At 40.7% G+C, this 21,274-nt stretch overlaps 1 protein-coding gene across 1 annotated transcript in view; it reads right to left on the minus strand.

The window, feature by feature from the left end:
- CELF2 (CUGBP Elav-like family member 2) overlaps positions 1–21,274 on the minus strand; it is a 701,166-nt gene that overhangs the window by 526,665 nt on the left and 153,227 nt on the right. The window lies entirely within an intron of this gene.

Raw genomic sequence — 21,274 nt, forward strand, 5'->3', positions numbered from 1 at the left:
AAGGAAAAAAAATGACTTTCTTACATTTGACAAAACAAATAGCATAGCAACTTACCTGCATATGTGAGAAACATGTGAAATTTGGAGGGGAAGGGCAGAAGACTGTACTTCTGCATATTGAAAACTAACAGAATTGGTCAAAACTGAAAACAAAATCACCTAATCTCAATCATCTCCAGCATCTAGGGGAAGCACAGTTCTGATGCAGTATGACAATTCCTATGTTGTTCTTTCTTGGATTTTGTTTTTAATTGTCAGCATATGATTTAAAATTAACCTAAAGAGCTTCACGAGAGAGATTTACAATCCATGGGCCAAACTATGAACCAATGTAACGTCAACAAAGTCTTTTATTACTCCAGATTTACACTGGGGTAACTGAGATCAGAATCTAGCTCACCTGACTTAGCTTGCTTAGCTGTGATATATAAATTACAGCCTCAATCCTGCCACGTAATCCAGACAGGTTCATTCATGAAGTCCCACTGAAATCAGCGCAGTTTCTGAATCAGGACAAGTGTCTGCCCACAGGGCTCAGATTGCACAATCGCGGTCTAAGATTTCTTAGGAGGTTAAAAAAAAAAGTGATTTAGCTTTGTTAAATAGCCTTAGGCTATGGGAAAAGACAAGCTGTGTCATTACTATATCATTTCCATAATATGAAACACAATCATTAGAGGTAAATTGGTATGTATAAATGCGCTGGACTTTTCCTCCCTTGTCAAAACTAATGACTTATAAAGTAGTTTAAGAAATCATTCCAATATGCTGTTTTGATTATACAATGTCTCTATGTACTTGACTTGTTTTTTTCCTAGTTGACAATGAAAATAAGACAGCAAATTAAAGGCACATGCTAACATAATGGTAAGAACAGTTACAGAGATAGGACATGAATTATTTGAATATCTTACCAACCAAGCTGCTGATACTTCAAAATTCATGAACAAATTTTCTATTACTACAGAGTCATGCTTTTATTGACTGGTATAAAAACACCATTTGTATCTTTTTTATCCTGCTGTGTTTCTATTTTATTGGAAATGTCCTGTAACAGGTATAACATCAGCTCAGATTACCAAGAAATCTATAAAATAGCTTTCCTGCTACTACCTTTGGAGCAGATTGAAAGAATACATTATGATCCCACTGAGTCACTGATAAAAACTGTTATTCACAGGCAAACATGATTTATCCTCACCTGTTAGAAATTCTGGATTTATCCACTTCATTATATAATGCATTTCAGTCGCATTGATTAGCAACACAGATGTATTATTAAAGAGACACTGTTTGCAAGCATGTGTTCCAAATTTAAGTTTTGAGGTTTACAACATATAATAGGAACAGAAATGTTTGATGCAAATAAGAGTGGTCATAAACAGTGTCTTGGGAGAATTAAACATTCCTTGGCAGGGCTAGAAACACAAGCAAGAGCCTTGTGCTATTGCATAAGAATCAGGAAATGATACTAAACTTTATTGTCCAGGTAACATAGAATGAAAAATTAATACAGAATCAATGGTGAAAAGAAATTTAGATTTAAAAAATGAGTATGCTTTTAATAATACAAGTAAGGTTTTGTTTAATATAACATTAATATGGGACATTAATATAAAAGGGATATAGTTTACCTTTTTTTCCAGTTCCAGGCCAGAACTTATGATGACTAGTTCTATGGTCCAGAACTAAAACCACTGCAAAATCGATGGCTTCCCAGTTATATATTTAGTTCAAAATCTAAAATAATTATAATATAAATATAAAGTAGGGAAAAGGATGTGACTTATTCTTCCCTTGGTATAATGCTCTGTAGGTGGAATTTTAAAACGCACTCAGTATTTGGCAAATTCTGCTCCCGCTGAAGTCAATGGAAATCCCACTGACTTCAATGGAAGGAGAGCTAGGCAAAAACAGAATGCTATTAAGCATCCCACCTTATTAACAACAGTCAACCTTAGCATATTTGAGCAGGCCTGCAAAGCAAGTTTTTTGTAACCCCTCTGGTCTACAGACATAACAGATTCCCATCTACTATTATCACGCCATCATAGACGGGGTTGACCTAAACGCTTGGACTGGGTTAGTGAGATGGTTCTTTGGATGACAACCCAAACTCAAATGGTTCACAGAAAGTGTGTGTGCATTATATACATAATGATCTCTTCCTGTCTCTCTACAAATGATGTCTTTATGTCCCTCCTACTTTCCTAATACAGAAGTAGAGACCAGCTACTTGTTACCTTCAACCTAGTGATTGATTTCACTTTGGGTTACATCGATTTCCATTTTTCAAGTCTGTCATTGCAAGAAAAAGGGCTACACACTTAAAAAAATAAGCTGAAATTCTCCATTACATGTATAGTGCCTCAGATGATAGGCCCAATGACTAGCTTTACAATTAACAATGATCGGCATTATGCCTGTGCTTGGACAGAATGCACATTATTTGGTATGACTGGTGCCCAATTTTATTCTCTATATTTTTTCACTATTACATTAGCGTTTGAAGAATAAATAATACAGGAAGTGAAACTTTTTTTCCTACTATTTCAGGCTTTATTAAAATGTAAGAATTGTTTATGGTTGTGGCTCATAAGCTGGCGGTCACGTTAGGGCTTGTCTACACAATCATTTAGTGCGCAGCAAGCTGGGGTTTAAATCTACAGTTTAGCTGTAACCTGCTGCATTCTAACTGGCAGTGTTGCTCATGCTACTGTGCATTTAATGTGTGCTTTGACGTACTTCAGTAGGACATACTGCACACAACAACTTGGTGTGTGTCAGGCTAGAGCACTGCACAGTCACACTCTGCTGTGCCACACACTAAGTTTCCATGTGGAAAAGCCCTTTGTCTCCTCCTTCCCACTTGTCCGGGTCATAGCCAAATCTTGGATATTATTCTATCCCTTCCTCTAGAGTCCAACAGATAAACCTCTTGTCTAAGCCTCAATCATCTCACATCTTGACTTCAGTATTTTGCTCTCTAGGTTCCTTGACACCCATATTGCTTTGCTACAGCCCATCCAAACTCTAGCTGCTAAAATCTTCCATGCCCATCAGTTTGTTTTGTTTTTGTGATCTTAAGGGTTCCTAAATTCCATAGACTAGACCCCTTGGAAAGCTCAGTCTTAATCTCCTTTTCACAAGCACGAGTTAAAACACATTCTGAAATTCATGTTCAGTAAGAAAGAGACAGAAATACTTGTCATAATCGACAGGCTTATCTTACTGTGTAAACCCTAAGCAAGTTAATTTATATTGACTGAGATGCATTACATTTACAATTTGATTTTATGGACAACAGTAACTTACTAATTTATTGCACCTTTAGTACTTTATGAAGAGAGCACTAAAATCCATATTTAGAACTTGAAGTTATTTGTGGAAATGAATAGAAATATAATCTTGTTCATTTTTCCTGATTACAAGGTAAAATATAACATATCTTGCTTTTAGGATCATTTCATTTGTTTCATTTTGGGTTAAGAGAACTAGAAAGGTGTTGCTGATGTTACAACAAAAGTGTAAAGAAATCTATTGTATTCAGTTTGGCTCTGTGGTTATCAGAGCAATCATACACAGGCTTTCATTGAAACATATATTACATATTCAACCCCTTCCATGCCTATGATAGACTCACAATTTGGTCTTTCTCTCTCTCTGTCTCTTTTTTAAGGAAGGAGGTTAGAATGCAAATCTACAATATAGAGGGGAAAATCTGTTGACCTAGATGAGTCATTACACATTAGATTTAGTCATTATAACAAAAGGCTCGATTCATTAAGTGCATCCTTAAAATTTCAAAACCATTTCTGATCATTGCCACTGTGGCCATATAATGTACATTTCAGTACAAAGTACTGCCTAGAAGGCTCAAACGTGGTTGTCATCAGTGTTCCTTGAGTCTTCCTTAATTCTGTGGCTGCAATCCCCAGGAGGACCACTGGACTGCATATAGAATACATCATGGAAACATAGGAAAAATGGACGAGAAGATATACAGTACTGACTATAATAATGAACCATCCTTTCACACCTAGGTCAATACTGAATGGGGCACTCTGAATACTGTTTATAATGCTAGAAAATGATACTTTCTGAGCAGTCAGTGCAAAAGAAAATCAAGGCATTTTTACGAGCCAAGAGAATACAAAAGATGAGGCATCAGGAGGGAAGATCCTTTCAAAGCATTTCAGAATGATGTGGCTCTGCTTCATATATTAAAATTCTTTTCAATAACTGTTTCCCCTCATACTGGTGCAGTGCAGTGAGTACACTATGACTATGCTACACTGCTTAAAGGGCAGTTGAAATATCTGAACATTCTCTCCTTCTATGGTATTTTCTTGGTCATTTGGATTTGTGCTGCTAATCCATGGGCAAAATCCTCCTCTCAGCTCTGCCTGGCAGATCTTGATTCTGATATTGTGATCTATTCTGCAGTCATGGAACACTCATTAAGTCAGAATCCCCAAAGATGAGCAGGGTATCAGAACATGAAGTTTGCCTACGCTAAGCCTTTCGAGCCAGATCCTCCACTATCACACATTTGTATTTCCCAATTGACTTTAATGGAACTATGCCAGTTTACACCAGCTGAGGATCTAGCCCTTCAAAAAGGGTAACTGTTTCCAGGATTACAAATTTACATAAACCAAGCTTTATCCTGTACTCAACCATGGATTCAGCAAACTGCAGTGTCTCTACAATTACATTGCTATAGAACTGACAAAAATCAAAATACCCAAGATAACTGACCACTGATTTTCATATCATGAAGGGAGATGGGAAACAAAAGAAGGTATGACACAAATGAAAAAACCTTAACTGCACTGAAAGCCTGATGAGTACATTTTCTGTATTATTAGATTTGAGCAGTCACAATTTTCAACTTGTTTGTATTTCTCGCAAATTTACAATTCTCCTGAGACACAGCTTTCTCTTTCTTACCTTAAAACCAGTCAGAGGCCAGAATTTTTCATAGTTGGTTGTCTAAAGCTAGGCAGCTAAATCGATATTTACACGTACATTTTCACAAGTGACTTGTGATTTTGGGAACTTCCATTTTGTGTATCCACCTTGAAAACATCTGATTTTGAGAAAACATTGACCATCCACTCTCTGAAAGACCAGGTGGTGTCTCAAGGCTTAGCTATGGTTTTAGGTCAGGACAGTTTGAACAATTTCTGTTTAAATTGTTTTCCAATGGAATTTTTTTTTTGGACAAAATGTGAGGGGAGGCAGTTGCATCATGGAAGATGTAGGCTGACCAGAAGCCTAGCCTAGAGAAGAGAATGGGAGGAGGAGGGAACTCAAACTACAACTCCCATGAGGCATCATGGCAGCATTTCTGAAACAAAATATTCAAATTTTTTTTTTTTTACTTTTTTTAGGGAAAAAGCCCGGCTCTAATTTAGGTGCCTAACTTTAAACATGGAGGTTTGAAAATATTGGCCAATGTTTTATCATCTTGTAAGATCTTTGTAGCTCAAAATGTCTTGATTTCCACTATTGAAGTTATGCAGCTTGGCTAAAGGTATTGCCATCTCCTTTTAATCTCAACACCAAGGGCTGGAACGTGCAGGCACTCCTCTTTCAACAGACTGGAAATAGATAGGACTCATGGCCACCCAACTATTATGCTATGACAATATCAACTGCTGTTATAATTAAATAAGTAAGTAAGTGAATAATATCAATATCAGTTCATTAATATTGTCAAATGTGGAAAGCAGAAGTTTCAGTACATTTGCAATTTGTTAGAAACTGTGTTTTGTAGCAATAGCTCAGTCTAATTCAGTAGGTACATGTGTCAAATTTGGTTGAAGATAATTAGGCATACATTCAATTCTTGGTCAGATTTCTCTGTTGGAAACTAGTACTCCCATTGTATTGCAGCATTCTTTTCCTAACCTGCTGTAGGCATTTCAAAAAGAATGATTAACACAAGATGCACCCTGCTTCTCATCTCCCATTACAAATTAATCTTTAAATTTTCTAAACTAATTGTTAAATTTCGGTTTAGCAGTTAGCACTGCACAACATTTACTGGCAGAATTAACTGTCTCACTCACTACAGGGCTCATATTTCAAGCTCAATTACATATTCATATGACTCAGATTGGTAGATCACGTCTTCTTACAATAACCATAGTCAGAAGTGGGCTGAAACCAGAAAGTCAAATCCAAACACTTTCAAAATTCCTGGAGGAGTTGGCTTAGAATCCTTGGATTGGACACCACAGGTTGGGTTAGTCATTAGATCTAGAATTAGAAGGGGCCCATTTTCTGGTTATGTTTTGGATAAGGCTACAATCTCACATGAACAGACTTCCCATCAGATTTCCTCTCAAAATCTCTTATGCAAATAGTCAAATTTTATAGATGTCCACCATTTATGAACTATGTAACAATTAACTGTAGGTAGCCGGAGTCTTCAATTGACCTGACCTGTTAGCAGGTGTTTGAACTTTGCTGGGAGATGCTAACTCACTGTGGCAAGTGTAACAGTGTAATCCCAGCCTGGAAGAGAAGATGTGGGATTGGCCTGTCTACGGTGTGTGGCTCAGAACTCCAAAGGGATGAACTGTAGGAACATCCAATCCTGGGAAGAAGCTTAGGGTTAGAGTTTGTTAGATTGCCTTAATAAAATCAAATCCTGGGACGGTGGTGAGTTTTGACTCTACATCAGCATTTTGAGTAATTAATTTGGAGCCAACTGCTCAGCATAATCCGATTCACAGAATCATACAATTATACAAATTCACCCACAACTAACACACTTTGGAGACGTAAATAGTTAGGAACCTCATGGTTACACTAGGATTGACATTAATGACACTAGTCAGATGCACAGTGTCTTCCTAATAGTAAAGCTCTCCAGTGCTATTGCGTTGGAATGGATGGCACTCAGTATAGAGGGCCCTGAGGCTCCTCTCACCCACCCACATAAATCCATCTATTTTACAACAAGGAAGTAGACAGAATGTGCTGCAGAGTGTGTGGCATCAGTGTGAAAATGAACAAATCAGTTTAAACTAAGAATTGATCTGGAACTCTTCCAATAATGAAAAGTTATGGGAATTTAAGATTGAAACTGTCTGCATGAAGGTAGAATTGTCTGTCCTAATTCCTTTTTGGCTGTGCCTAAATCCTTTCTAGTAAGAGCCAATGAATAATAAGGGATTTAATCTTTTTTATTGATTGATCGATTGATTGATTTCATCCTTTAATCCCTCTGTTTCTTTCTCTCTTGATTCTATGCCTTTTTCCATACAGTCCCCTATGCCTGGAGCCCCATTTCTGACCCAATCTGCCAGAGATCTCCACCCTTTCCTATTCCAAATCCCTATTTAAAAATACATTTCTTTTTTGAAACCTTCTAACCAGTGCTAACTTTCAAAAAGCATGCTCTAATAATCAAAGCAGCCACATGATCTTATTGATGACACCCTAGTCCTCCTTTCTCTTTGCCTCTCTACTGTTTCATCATAACCTATATCTTGACCTTTGTGACTGTAGCTTTACAAGGCAGCATGGGGAGACATTTTCAAAGTCATAAATGGCAGGTAGACACCTCACTCCCAGTGACTTTGAATGGCAGTTAAGTGCCCAACTGTCATTTGTGCCTTGAAAATCTCCTTACTGTGTTTTATATATCAGCAAGCACCATAGACATTTATGGGGATGTACAAACAACATGCTCTTGCCACCATATTATAAGTATAGTTAGGATAAGTGTTCTGTGATTTTTGTTTAAAAATATCTTTTGTGAAATATGCAAGATATATTCACTCTACTGTATGCACTGTGTAAATAAGCATTGTGTGTATTACAGTGACTGATATAATCCTACCAAGTGGTGCTAGCAACTTATAATTAATTTGGCTAATCAAAGAATTATAGAATGCATTTGTAGATTCATAGATTTTAAGACCAGAAGAGACCTTTGTGATAATTTAGTTTGATCTCCTGCATTACACAGGCCAAAGAACCTTACTCAATAAGCTGTGCAGGTCCATAACTTCTGCTTGCGCTCCAGCATATCTTTTAGAAAGACATCCAGTCTTACTTAGAGATGGCAAGGAATGCAGAATGTACCACATTCCTAGGCAGCTATTCTAATGATTAATTACTCTCACTGTTAAAAACTTGTGCCATATTTTCGAGTCTGAATTTGTCTAGTTTCAGCTTCCAGCTACTGGATCTCATTGTGCTTTTTTTTTTGTAAGATTAAAGAGCTGTCTATACTATCAGAAATTCTTCCCTATGTAGGTGCTTGTAGACTATGATCAAGTCACCTTTTAACCTCTGTCTTCATTAAACTAAATAGCTTGACCTTTTTCTCATTTTAATTAAGATGTATATAATCCCACCCTATAAAGTGGGCACCCATTACCAAAATTGAAATACACAATCTAAACACCAGTACAGTACAAAGGCCTGCATTTATCATGCATTGACAACACAACAAATATAGTGAGGATACTAAGCTCAAAGATTTTCCAACCACTCAGTCCACTCTCTTTCCAAAAGCCAGTGGAGAAAACACATCCCACAGAATAAAAGTCACAATGGTAAGTGTGTGTCAAGAGGCAACAGTGGAGAAGATGTATGGCATGCCATAGTATGGCATGCTGAATGGACAAGTTAGAATTACTAAGCATATATTTCTCAGAAAATAAAACTTGACACCTAGCTTTTCCCTGTATATTCTCATCCAAACGATGATTTAATGGTATATTGAGAAACAAAGTACCCCTTGATGTATTATTTATTTCTTACATTGCAAGAGAGAGGTGTACAATAATGAAAACTATTTGCATGTTTGAAGAACTTTTAACCCACTAGGTCTTTTAGAGTTTAATTTGTAAAATAAATACAAGAAAGAAAGAAAGAAAGGTAAAAGTGTGGTGCAGTGAATCCCAAGTTAGGCATGTGGGAATACTCTTGGGCTACCAGTTTTTGTGGATGGACAACATTTTAGTGACTAAAGTAGAAGCAGTGTCAGAACAGGCTTGGAGCCTTGGATGTCGAAGCACTATTCAGTGTACAACAGGTAAACACTGATTACAATATGGAACTCTAAGCAGGAAGTGCCATTGTCCTTGTGCTATTACTCCTGTTTTTTTCTGACTCTATGGTAGTCCTTGGCTTTCCAGGGCAACAACCTCACACAAAGTTTAAATGTGGTACCAAATTCAATGCAAGGTCTTTTTTAAAAAAATATTTAAACTAGCCAAACACTGCTAATACATGGAGAACTTGAGTTCATAGAATCATAGAATATCAGGGTTGGAAGGGACCCCAGAAGGTCATCTAGTCCAACCCCCTGCTCAAAGCAGGACCAATTCCCAGTTAAATCATCCCAGCCAGGGCTTTGTCAAGCCTGACCTTAAAAACCTCTAAGGAAGGAGATTCTACCACCTCCCTAGGTAACGCATTCCAGTGTTTCACCACCCTCTTAGTGAAAAAGTTTTTCCTAATATCCAATCTAAACCTCCCCCACTGCAACTTGAGACCATTACTCCTCGTTCTGTCATCTGCTACCATTGAGAACAGTCTAGAGCCATCCTCTTTGGAACCCCCTTTCAGGTAGTTGAAAGCAGCTATCAAATCCCCCCTCATTCTTCTCTTCTGCAGGCTAAACAATCCCAGCTCCCTCAGCCTCTCCTCATAACTCATGTGTTCCAGTCCCCTAATCATTTTTGTTGCCCTTCGCTGGACTCTCTCCAATTTATCCACATCCTTCTTGAAGTGTGGGGCCCAAAACTGGACACAGTACTCCAGATGAGGCCTCACCAATGTCGAATAGAGGGGAATGATCACGTCCCTCGATCTGCTCGCTATGCCCCTACTTATACATCCCAAAATGCCATTGGCCTTCTTGGCAACAAGGGCACACTGCTGACTCATATCCAGCTTCTCGTCCACTGTCACCCCTAGGTCCTTTTCTGCAGAACTGCTGCCTAGCCATTCGGTCCCTAGTCTGTAGCTGTGCATTGGGTTCTTCCGTCCTAAGTGCAGGACCCTGCACTTATCCTTATTGAACCTCATCAGATTCCTTTTGGCCCAATCTTCCAATTGGTCTAGGTCCTTCTGTATCCTATCCCTCCCCTCCAGCGTATCTACCACTCCTCCCAGTTTAGTATCATCCGCAAATTTGCTGAGAGTGCAATCCACACCATCCTCCAGATCATTTATGAAGATATTGAATAAAACCGGCCCCAGGACCGACCCTTGGGGCACTCCACTTGATACCGGCTGCCAACTAGACATGGAGCCATTGATCACTACCCGTTGAGCCCGACAATTTAGCCAGCTTTCTACCCACCTTATAGTGCATTCATCCAGCCCATACTTCCTTAACTTGCTGACAAGAATACTATGGGAGACCGTGTCAAAAGCTTTGCTAAAGTCAAGAAACAATACATCCACTGCTTTCCCTTCATCCACAGAACCAGTAATCTCATCATAAAAGGCGATTAGATTAGTCAGGCATGACCTTCCCTTGGTGAATCCATGCTGGCTGTTCCTGATCACTTTCCTCTCATGCAAGTGCTTCAGGATTGATTCTTTGAGGACCTGCTCCATGATTTTTCCAGGGACTGAGGTGAGGCTGACTGGCCTGTAGTTCCCAGGATCTTCCTTCTTCCCTTTTTTAAAGATTGGCACTACATTAGCCTTTTTCCAGTCATCCGGGACTTCCCCGGTTCGCCACGAGTTTTCAAAGATAATGGCCAGTGGCTCTGCAATCACAGCCGCCAATTCCTTCAGCACTCTCGGATGCAACTCGTCCGGCCCCATGGACTTGTGCACGTCCAGCTTTTCTAAATAGTCCCTAACCGCCTCTATCTCCACAGAGGGCTGGCCATCTCTTCCGCATTTTGTGATGCCCAGCGCAGCAGTCTGGGAGCTGACCTTGTTAGTGAAAACAGAGGCAAAAAAAGCATTGAGTACATTAGCTTTTTCCACATCCTCTGTCACTAGGTTGCCTCCCTCATTCAGTAAGGGGCCCACACATTCCTTGGCTTTCTTCTTGTTGCCAACATACCTGAAGAAACCCTTCTTGTTACTCTTGACATCTCTGGCTAGCTGCAGCTCCAGGTGCGATTTGGCCCTCCTGATAACATTCCTACATGCCCGAGCAATATTTTTATACTCTTCCCTGGTCATATGTCCAACCTTCCACTTCTTGTAAGCTTCTTTTTTATGTTTAAGATCCGCTAGGTTTTCACCATTAAGCCAAGTTGGTCGCCTGCCATATTTACTATTCTTTCGACTCATCGGGATGGTTTGTCCCTGTAACCTCAACAGGGATTCCTTGAAATACAGCCAGCTCTCCTGGACTCCTTTCCCCTTCAAGTTAGTCCCCCAGGGGATCCTGGCCATCCGTTCCCTGAGGGAGTCGAAGTCTGCTTTCCTGAAGTCCAGGGTCCGTATCCTGCTGCTTACCTTTCTTCCCTGCGTCAGGATCCTGAACTCAACCAACTCATGGTCACTGCCTCCCAGATTCCCATCCACTTTTGCTTCCCCCACTAATTCTACCCGGTTTGTGAGCAGCAGGTCAAGAAAAGCACCCCCCCTAGTTGGCTCCTCTAGCACTTGCGCCAGGAAATTGTCCCCTACGCTTTCCAAAAACTTCCTGGATTGTCTATGCACCGCTGTATTGCTCTCCCAGCAGATATCAGGAAAATTAAAGTCACCCATGAGAATCAGGGCATGCGATCTAGTAGCTTCCGTGAGCTGCCGGAAGAAAGCCTCATCCACCTCATCCCCCTGGTCCGGTGGTCTATAGCAGACTCCCACCACTACATCACTCTTGTTGCACACACTTCTAAACTTAATCCAGAGACACTCAGGTTTTTCTGCAGTTTCGTACCGGAGCTCTGAGCAGTCATACTGCTCCCTTACATACAGTGCTACTCCCCCACCTTTTCTGCCCTGCCTGTCCTTCCTGAACAGTTTATAACCATCCATGACAGTACTCCAGTCATATGAGTTATCCCACCAAGTCTCTGTTATTCCGATCACGTCATAGTTCCTTGACATCACCAGGACCTCCAGTTCTCCCTGCTTGTTTCCAAGGCTTTGTGCATTTGTATATAAGCACTTGAGATAACCTGTTGATCGCCCCTCATTGCCAGTATGAGGCAGGAGCCCTCCCCTCACAGACATTCCTGCCTGTGCTTCCTCCCGGTATCCCGCTTTCCCACTTACCTCAGGGCTTTGGTCTCCTTCCCCCGGTGAACCTAGTTTAAAGCCCTCCTCACTAGGTTAGCCAGCCTGCTGGCAAAGATGCTCTTCCCTCTCTTCGTAAGATGGAGCCCGTCTCTACCCAGCACTCCTCCTTCATGGAACACCATCCCATGGTCAAAGAAACCAAAGCCTTCTCTCCGACACCATCTGCGTAGCCATTCGTTGACTTCCACGATTCGACGCTCCCTACCTAGGCCTTTTCCTTCCACGGGGAGGATGGACGAGAACACCACTTGCGCCTCCAACTCCTTTATTCTTCTTCCTAGAGCCACATAGTCCGCAGTGATCCGCTCAAGGTCATTCTTGGCAGTATCATTGGTGCAGTATCATTTTCATTTGAGTTTTGGGGATGCCTGCTCTACCCTGGAGCCAGTGTCACTGGAATGAACCAGGAATCTAAGGCATATTGCAAAATGGAAGCAAAAATGACATGTTTATAGAATGTTTCAGGGCGCAGCTAGAGCCTTGGTTGAGAGTCCTCAATAGGCAAGGGTAATGCTGCATGGAGACTCACCTACAGCCTGATCCAAAACCCACCGAAGTGAATTGGAGTCTTTTCACTGACTTCTGAGAGCTGTGGATTAGGCCCTAAATCACTGCATGCTGCCATGCAAAACACAAGAGAAATCAATATCTGGATTCATTTAGCATCCCAGCACACAACTTACAAGCATAAAGACCTAGGAGGCAGCAAGTGGCTTAAAATCACTTCAAATCTGTTGCCATCTGGATATTGACATTCACTATTTACACAACATTCTTTATGAAGTTTTCCAGGAGAAAAAAACATATGTGGACCTTTGGTGTTTGTTTGGACACAATTAAAAGGGCACATGCTAATTTGGATGGCATGACTGGCCACTAAAGCTCTGCAAGCATCTGGGTAATGAGACTCAGCCAGTGCAAGAGGAAAGATTGATGATGACGAGACATGGATGTCTGACCTTCTTTTTGGCATGCACATAGCAAGTAACCTACCAATCCCATTATAACCAGCCACAAGGCATTTCTAGCAATCTGTGCTGGATAATAATTCATACTTTATAGAATCTGTAGAATTTGGATTTTGCTTTTAACAGTAAATTCTGTTTTGATTAAGTGCTTCTCTTTTCAGCGTTTGACACTGCCCTGAAAGGGATGGCCCAACATCACCAATACCAAGGATATGTTACAGTCAAAAATTAGGATGGGAAGAGCCACTGATCCATCTAGTCATCTAAAAACATAAGAATGGCCATACTGGGTGCAACCAATGTCCATCTAGACCAATTTCTAGAAACTCTGTGGCTACATAGACAATTTTTTTCTTCCAGTCCAAAAAAAGCCCTGCCTACCATATATTTGTGGGAGCTTGAAAAGACTGAGGGAAATCTGAGATACAGCAGATTGGCTCTAAAAGTCAATGTCTACTGCACTGCATTATTTCTCTTAAATTGTCTTTGGCTCAAGGTGGAGGCAGCTGATGGGGAAAATTTTCCTCGGGTTTGAAGTGATCGGATAAATTATTCCAATGCACTCATCTAGAAGCGTGTTAACTGTAGTATATTTTTCATGCACCTATCTGGGCACTTAACAATTGAGTCTTAACAGTCTGTCCCAAAACAGATCACCTAAGCAAGCCTTCTTCAGCCCCTGAACTATCCCTAACTATCTATAACATTCATTTAAATTAGGCAGTAGGGTCTAATATTTAGGACACTGAACTGTAAACCAGGTAATCCTGGGTTCTAACCCTAGCTGTAGCACCAACATATTGGAAACTCTTCAGGACAAGGACTGGGTCTCATGATGTGTTTGCACGATGCCGACCACATCTGATTTGGGGCCTCTAGGTACGACCGTAATACAAATAATAAATAATAACCAGAAATGGGTCAAAGTCAGGAAAATTTTTGGTTAAGTCAGGAAACTTGTGGACTGAGAGAGATAGAAAGTTCCACTATGTTTCAGGGAGCAGAGGAGTCATAAAGGGAAGCTATATCAGCAAGGACAGGTAGGCAAAACCCTGTCAGGTAACTAATCCATTCATGTTAAGTGGGATGGACTATGCCCATATAATGTCTGAGGAAATACCATCTAGTCTATTTAAAAGTCTGGCCATGCTGCTGCATGCTTGCAAAGGTCTCATATCGAAAACGATGGCAAGCTTCCTGATCTCATTTAATGCAATTGTTTCCCCTTTCTAATCAAATATTTTCATAGTGTAAAACTTACAAGAGCATCATAGGCTGTCTTACTATTTAGCAGACAGTACTGCTGCAGAGCCATGAAATATGGCCCTTCCTTGTTAATATAATTTTGAAAAATAAAGTATGTTTATTACCTGTTATTTTCTGTTAATTGTTTTGTGTGGGGAAAAATAAAAGCTGCTGCCTTGAAGCATAAAAGAAATGACAATGTGCAGTCATAGTTGAGAGCATGAAAGTGTTCGGGCTATGAAAATTATGTAAATGATGCATTCCAGTAAAAGAACTTTCAGACCCTCAGGGTCTTTAAACAGCATTAATTCAAGAAGTTAGATACAAAATGTAACTTTTTCATGCTAATAATGATTTCATAAGGAAAAACTCGTTAGTAAAGGTGACAAATATGAAATTCTATTGAACATTTAAATTCAGGAAACTGAGTGTGTGCCCCTGGGAAATATTTACACAGCCAATGACTCTCTGATGTTATTAAGTAATTTATTTGAGAAAGTCTCCATTCATGAGTTTACATAAGAACAATATCAGGTTTACAAAGGCTTGTGTTGTCAGTATAGTAAATAACTAATTTACAGTGACTTTTGCTTAAGATTTTCATTAGGTTGTTCAATATTGTTTGATAATTTAATGTCAGTTTCATTAAATCATAGTTCTCCCTCCATGAATAGAGAAAATTAGAGCGAAAAATAATTTATGCTACTTAGAACGTTAACTAAACTTCAGAACTATATATGAGAAGTGAAAAAATTAACCTGATTTTCATCTAAATTATAAATCAGCTTAGCTATATAATGCAGGGCACTAGCTTCAATATTGCAATTAAGCATCTGAAGTGGTAAGAGCCTGAATTTTATTGGTGTGCGCATTTTTCGCATGCCAGATCGTCCAATGACAATCCAGACACTGTGTATTCCTTACTCATTCTGGGTCGTTTGGTTATCTGCAGCATCATTTTATCAGTTTATAGGCTTCTTTGCATTAGCATCAGCAGTGAGGCCTTTCATTAAATAAGCCTGGAAACTCAACTACCCTCACACTTCTAGAGAATTCGTCCTTGATCTTTATGATTATTAATTACAATGTGATCTAGAAACTGGAACCATTGGGCTAGGCACTGTAAAAACATAACAAAAATATAGTCCCTGCCCATAATATAGTCCCTGTTACAACTTGAGTGGATATGACAGACAGAAGGAACAGAACATCCTTTCAGTCTTGATGTTGACACATAGTTGGGGATGGATATGTGGAATCTTCAATAGCTACTGCTCATGTCATATTATCCTGGATATTCTTAGGGAGAGCTTGCTTTCTTTATCCTATGTGACACCTTTCACCAGAACTAAATTCAATGACTAAGCCACTAACCTGCAACAGATAATGTTCCAAGATATACAGCGATCGGTGTTCAACACTCTTTGCTGTCCCATAAGTATAGTGTTGGCTTGCAGTGCAGACAGAAAAGGTGAGAGCAACAGGAAATGAATTGACTTCTATGAAAGGAGGACACATATAAGTACACAGCTAAAAAGATGCTCTTCATGGCGGCGGCTTGTGTGGACTGGAGGGAGGTGATGTGGATGTCAGGGAGTACAGAGAAAAGTAGGTTACAAAAGAAACGGAGATGATTAGGGCCTGGATGGGAGTTTCAGGTGCAAAAACACAGAAAGCGGCTGATTGTAGAGGTACTGTGCAGGAAGAAGTGAAAGGATATAGACCTGGCTTGGTTGGATGGGGAAAGGGAGGGAGGAGAGGCAGAGATCAACCCTGGTTATGGCCGTGAGTGACAAGGAGAATGGTGTATTGTCTTTGAAAGAGCACATGAAGAATGGGGGAAGGGAAATGGCTAGGAGGGAAGATAAAGAGCTCAGTTTTGTCCATGTTTGGTTTTAAGTTATAAGACTGTATCATTTAGAACAAAATAAGATTAGTTCCTGTGCAATCAGCGAGGCCATCAAGAGAACTCTTGGCTTGCTGCTGCTGGTAGATGCCTGATGGATGAGGAATTGGAATCAGGAAGAGAGAAACAAACACAGTAGAATGAGTTAGTATTTTGTTAATAGAACAAGCCACTCATTTAAAAGAATATTTGTTATTCCTGACGGAAGGCATGGGTGCAGATTTTCATATGAAAAAGTCATGTAAAAATCAATCGGAGGTTTCATTATGACGGAAGCAGAGGGACTGTGCTCATCTGTCTTGTGAGAGCGCGAATGCAGGACGCGGTAAGAAGAATGTCCCACGGGGCAGGCCCTCAATGTCCAAATTCTAAATAATTCACATAGGATTCAAGTAATTGTTTTGAAAAAGATGCATTAAGAATATTCCCCATTAACAGCAATGTGTTGGTGACGCCTGTATTAGTCATGATAGTTGTGTAAAATAACTGGCTGTAAAAACAATATGGGCCAAAGGTAATACATGGTTTATATTTCTTCCTGTCTGCCCCCCACCTGACCCATGTTGGGCAGTTTACTGATACAGACAGTATTCGTTATTGTTCTACCATGACAGGTTGCAGGCCATCAGACCTTCAAGTCCCATCATTCCGATGACTTTCTCACACTGGATTTGGATACCAAGGTAATAGCAGCTCTAGAAATAACTATAAAGTAACACAGCCCTGCTGACCCCACCCAACTTCAATTCCAACTAGATTTTAAGCAGCTGCTAATCCCTGGAGCACAGAGAGAGTTAGAGACTGACTTCAATGGGAGCTGCTCAGTGCCCAGCCCTTTCGAAATGCAGGCTGTTGCTCTGAGTGCTGGGGAGGCCCCCATTGTGACTTAGGGTATGTCCAGGCTGCAATTGCAGGGTGTGATTGCAGATCTTGTAGACATGCCCAAGTGGTGTTAATCTAGACAGTTTGGGTCCTGGAGCAGTAAAGCCATACACAATTACTCAGGTGGCTAGCGCATGCTGCCACAGATTCACTGCTCCAGGACCTGACTAAAGCTAGATTAAAGCTAGTTCTGGTATGTTTACTTGACCTGCAGTCACACCCTGTGATTTGCAGTATGGATATATCCTTGGTCTGCCCTGGGGGCCTGTCAAATTTACAGCAGCCTCCCTGGGCTATCCTATGGCCTGCAGCCCTGCCTGGAGTCTGCACAGTGCTTTGGCCAGCATGTCCCCTATGCCAGGGCTTGCAAAAGGGTCTTCAGCTGTCTCTTTAGTGCCTGCAGTGGGGGGAATCGACCCCTAGGAGGAACAGGGGCTTTTAGTGACCTTTTATGCAGCTTCAGCCCTTTTACCTGCCATACAGGGACTGGGGAGTGGGAATGAGGATCTCATCCTTGGGGGCTAGCATTAAGCACCCGTTTGACTAGCAAACCTTAGGTGTAGCCTCTACTAGTGATTCTCAGACTGTGGTCTGTTTAGCTCTCATTGGTAGTCTCCAGAGAGCTGGTGAGTCAAATGGCACTGACTGTACCTCCTTGTCTCACCAGAGGTCTTAGGGATGTTGCAAAGAAGAGCCTGGGTGCCTGTAAACTCAGCTGGAAACATGGAGGAGGAGCCGGTTCGCATAAGAAGAGAGGGAACATAAGAAGAGAGGGAACAGGAATGATCCTCAAGGACAGGAGCTCATCAGTGAAACAGTGTAAAATACCTCAGTATCACTTTTCTGTGTAACCGTTTGCTTTAGTGGCCACAAATGACAAACAAAAGAGGAGGTGGTCCATGTGACTCTGAATGGGAGAGGACCATTGGACAAACTCTTTAGTTGAGAAGCCCTGTTCTGTATAGTATACTGAGAAGTTATTATACATTGTAGCATATCTGCACATACAACTCATCAATCACGTTTTCCTGTTAATCATATTTGCTACATTAGTGCCTGGGCACCATCCAAGATCCGGGCCCCATTGGTCTAGGTACTGTACAAACACAGAGTACTAGACATTCCCAGCCCTAGAAAGCTTGCAATGTAAATAGACAACAATGAACAACTGGATGACAGAAAACATCCCCTTAGTTCTATGATTTATGTTGGGGAGGTGGGGTGTGAGTTCGAGGAGATGTGCTAAACAGAACAACAAAGTAAAGGAGAGGGGACATTGAGGAGTGTAGGGAGAACTGTCCAGGATAGGAAGGAGAAGGGAATGCAGGGCAGGTGGGGCTGAGGTGAACACACTGTGAAAGAGGAGATGGGAGGGTGTTGGAGCAAATAGTCATCAGCACAGGGAATAGAATGCCCAGTCAAAACTGTAGCAAATACTTCAACATCAGTGTGTATTGATCCCTTCTTAAGCTACTTCTGCAGTTGCCCCTACCATCTTTTGCTGGCTCCTTCCTGTAATTTCTTTCCCAAAGGCGAAATGCAAGAAGAGAAGGGGGGTGCTGGGTAGGACCTAGTGCCCCAGAGGGTCTCCCCTGCGCAATTCTGAGTGTCTGGGTGCTGGGGAGAAGGGTGGCCCTAGTTATCCCTCCACAGTGCAGCAGTTCCTGCTTAAGCTGCTGCTGCCTTCTTCAGTGACTGTTCACTTCATAGTGTTCTTGCAGAGTCTTTCACAGCAGTAAATGTTGCTGTTTGATATAAAATACGATGATATAATATACCATTAGAGGATGAGATCAAACTTTGACCTCTTAATAGTTTCAGAAAGTATTTCTCTACTGTTTGAATGCAGAATATCTTCAAGATTACCCAAGGAGAGTTATATATGATTTTCTAAGAAAGGATAAAGAAAACCTGCAAAAGCTTTAACAAAAGGAAATACATTAAAACATACAATGGTACTGGTCTTATGTAAAATTCCTCCCTGCTCCAAACACAATGGAGATCCTGAACACAAGGCAAATTAACTGCATGTGAGCTGGCCTGACTCAACCACTAATTGCTTACCTTTTGGCTTTAAGCATAAGCAACTGTGGTTAGTGTCATGCTATTGTAACTCCCCTATAACAAGGGCTAAGCAGGTTCATTTAATTTTGTTTGACTTTTCTTCTGCACTCTTTTTCCCCTCTAGACATTGATATTGCTGCCCATTTGGTCCAAGCAGTTAGCTGAAATTGACGGCCTTACCAGGTTGTTTCCATTAGGATGATAAATCAGTTATATAAGTCCAGTATAAAATTTGAGACAAGAGAATCAAGCCCTATCCCTTGCAATTCAGTTCTGTAGGATTCAACTAAAAAAACCAAACTATCTGGATGAAAAAAATTACCAAGCCTTTTACTGCAATTAGATACAGAATCTTGCTCATCACTAACAAATGTATTTGGACATAAGCTAAGATGGGAGTTGCCTTACCCTGTCTTTTCATATGCTGTGCATTTATACCTCCTTACTGTATAGTCCACTCCATGCATCTGATGAAGTGCATTTTAGCCCATGAAAGTTTATGCCCAAATAAATGTGTTAGTCTCTAAGGTGCCACAAGTACTCCTTGTTGTTTTTGCTCATACAGACTAACACGGCTACCACTCTCAAACCTTGCTAGTCACTGTTTTCTGTTTTATATTTGTTATATTTCAGTGGCCACAAGCTTCTGAGAAGGCTTTCCCCTTTGTTCCATCTTACTCCAGTTGAGGTGTAAACCAAGAGGGAATCATAACCTCGCCAAGAGATGGACTTCACTGTGAATCAAAATTTCCCTCCCTTAAATCACTTTAACTCTTTTTAAGCATACATGACAGCTACCTCCCTCCAGTCATATACTTGTGAATTTCCAAGAACAGGGGGAAACAGCCACACAAATGTCTTCAGGGTACAGAGCTGGGTAAATAATGTATCAAAATATATTTAGCAAACAAAGCAAACTAGGAAAAATGGAGAAAGGTGGGGAAAATAGATATATCCCATGACTATAAAGTCATTGAATATTTAGTCAGTTGTTTAGAGGCAATGCCTGTTGAAAGAAATGTCCTTAATTTCCCCCTTCCACTGCTAATGTTAATAACTCATAATTAAGGTCCCAATCCTGAAATGAGGTCTGCTGGCACAGACCCTGTGCCCTTGCATAGGGCCTGTGATATCAATGAGGTTCCAGACAGGCTCAGGAGTCTATGCTTGCAGATGTGACTGCAAGACTGGGGTGTTAGGATATATTTGAACATGGCTGTCCAAAAAGCCATAGGCTGTATAACACTTGTGCTTTTTAAAACAAATATCTATGTTAACTTTTGTCACTTGGGAATTTTTCATTGGAGGAGGTGGGGTGCAAGAAGGAGAGGGGAGAGCATGCAATTGAAAAACAGTCAAGCCAGTTTCAAATGGAAAGCTTGAAACCTTCCAGTGACTTCAGCAACACAAGAGACTAAAAGCTTAAGATACTTGTTTTTTCATGCAGTCATTAAGAAGGGAAGACATGGTTTGGGGAGAGGAGGGGTTTGGGGGGCATTCTGCAGCTTGCTTAACTGGTTAAAGATGTGTGATACTTCTCCCGTAGCAGACAAGGAAGCAAGGGAAAAGAGGAAAGCAGCTGTCTCCTGTCAGCATTGCTGTTGCGGAGATCCAGAATTAGCAGACACTGGGAAAGAATTTTATGTTATTTTGGAGTATTTGTTAGTGTCCCAAACCCAGCTTTAATTGCAAATTAAAGGAGATTTTCATTTTGATATTTTTAAGCCATAAATTCAGAACTTCCACTTTTCACCCCTGCATGCCCAAGTTTGTCATGTGTGTCATGGTGACAAACCATTAACAATAACAAAAATACATACAACTCGCAGGATAGTGGCTCTTAGGTTCCAACGGAAGAGGATTCTATCAAACTGAAGAGGCGATGATACTTAATGTCCCAATTCAGCAAGGCACTTAAGCACATGTTTAACTGTATGCAGAAGAGCAATCTCACTGAATTCAG

Source organism: Lepidochelys olivacea (genome assembly GCF_965140295.1).
Source record: "Lepidochelys olivacea isolate rLepOli2 genome assembly, chromosome: 1".
Lineage (NCBI taxonomy): Eukaryota > Metazoa > Chordata > Testudines > Cheloniidae > Lepidochelys > Lepidochelys olivacea.